Below are 2,041 nucleotides of genomic sequence, written 5' to 3'. Positions count from 1 at the left end.
TGTGATTTATAATAAGAAATACATGGTTGGTCTTTTTCCCATTTCCAGCACAGAGCTCCTAAAACCCTTGTAATTTCCTAAGTGTGAGAGCAAAAAAATAAAATGTGCTTATTGTTATGTTAATGAGGTGACTTAGTAACACACCTTTTAGTTACCAGGAGAATCAACCTTTTGATTAGAGGGTAGAAACTTTCAGTCCCAGCCCCTGACTTCCAGGGAGAGGAGAGGGCTAGAGATTGAATCAATCACCATTGGCCAATGATTTAATCAAGCATGTCTATGTAATGAAGCCTCCATCAAAAACCAAAAGCACAGACAATAACCTGGATTTGTAACTGGTGTCTGAAGTGGGGGGCAGTCTTGTAGGACTGAGTCCTTAACCTTTGGGATCTGATGCTATCTTCAAATAGTGTCAGAATTGAGCTGAATTATAGGCTATCCAGCTGGTGTCCAGGAATTGCTTGGATGTGTGTGGAAACCTCCCTATCTCATATTAGAATTTGGTCCTAGAACCTTAACCTCATTTATGCATTTCTCCCTTCATGCATAATTCTCAGTTGTAGAAAACAGTTGTGGTTGTGGCTGGCATAACACTACTATCTTTAAGTACGGGTCTGGGTAATAATCTCTCTTTTTTTTAAAAAAAAAAAAAGACATTTATTCAGTGTCATGATCAGACTATTACATTTAGCAATCAACAGCATGGGTGCAAAAAAAAAAAAATCTACATTAAAACCCTTTGTTGGAATGCTTTACACTTTCCACAGAACAGAAACTAAAATAACCTGTTATACAATTAGTCACAAATACAGTCCTCAAGTTTTTTGCCCATACACATGAGTATTGTCTAAAACATGTCTTCTTAGCTACTTAGCTACTTAGCTACTTCTTAGCTACTGCTGCTGCTGGAACCACCACAGTCACGTTGGTTTCGTGGTTTGGCAAAGTATTGGCCTCCACCACCATAGGGGCCAGAGCTTCTGCCTCCAAAATCTCCTCCTTTCATGGGTCCAAAATTTGAGGATTGATTGTTGTAATTGCCAAAATCATTATAGCTTCCGCCACCTCCAAAGTTGCTTCCGTCATTACCAAATCCGGTATAGCCATCCCCACGGCCACCATATCCACCACCACCTCGACTGCCACCAAAGCCACCTCGACCACTGAAGTGCCCTCCACGACCAAAGTTGTCATTCCCACCAAAACCACCTCCACGACCACCACCAAAGTTTCCAGAACCACTTCAACCTCTTTGGCTGGATGAAGCACTAGCCATCTCTTGCTTAGATAGGGCTTTCCTTACTTCACAGTTGTGGCCATTCACAGTGTGGTATTTTTGAAGGACAATCTTGTCTACAGAGTCATGGTCATCAAATGTTACAAAAGCAAAACCTCTCTTTTTGCCACTGCCTCCGTCAGTCATGATCTCGATCACTTCAATTTTCCCATGCCGTTCAACATAATCTTAGATGATGTTCTTCAGTGTCTTCTTTAATGCCACCAACAAAAATCTTTTTTCACAGTTAAGTGGGCACCAGGTCTTTGAGAATCTTCTCTGAGACAGCCCTCTTTGGTTCCACACCTCTTCCATCCACCTTGTGTGGCCTTGCGTTCATGGCTGCATCCACCTCCTCCACAGTGGCATACGTGACAAACCCAAAGCCTCTGGACCGCTTGGTGTTTGGATCTCTCATTACCACACAGTCCTTAAGCGTTCCCCATTGCTCAGAATGGCTCCTCAGACTCTCACCGGTTGTTTCAAAGCTCAAACCTCTGATGAAGAGCTTCCGCAGCTGTTCAGGCTCTTTGGGAGACTCTGACTTAGACATGACGGCGGTGGGAGGGGAGACTTTAACGATGCTTACTCGGAGGCGTCCATGGGCAGAAAGTGGGTAATAATCTCTTTTATGTGCCATTAATATTTTGCTCTGTTTTTTTGGAACATAAGTTTTTGGTTTTTTTTGGGGGGGGGGTACCAAATTACTTTATTTGAAGAATGGTACAAATTAAAGAAGTTAAGTAGATGTTTTGGTACAACTTA

At 42.4% G+C, this 2,041-nt stretch overlaps 1 pseudogene; it reads right to left on the bottom strand.

Moving 5' to 3' along the window:
• Positions 1–627: 627 nt before the first annotated feature.
• LOC102749153 (heterogeneous nuclear ribonucleoprotein A1-like) lies at positions 628–1,883 on the bottom strand (annotated as a pseudogene).
• Positions 1,884–2,041: the final 158 nt, after the last annotated feature.

This window comes from Leptonychotes weddellii, unplaced genomic scaffold (genome assembly GCF_054177405.1).
Source record: "Leptonychotes weddellii isolate Sample4059 unplaced genomic scaffold, ASM5417740v2 HiC_scaffold_10219, whole genome shotgun sequence".
In the NCBI taxonomy this organism is placed as follows: domain Eukaryota; kingdom Metazoa; phylum Chordata; class Mammalia; order Carnivora; family Phocidae; genus Leptonychotes; species Leptonychotes weddellii.
Note: the sequence above shows the minus strand (reverse complement) of the source record. Positions and strands in the feature narration are given on the sequence as shown.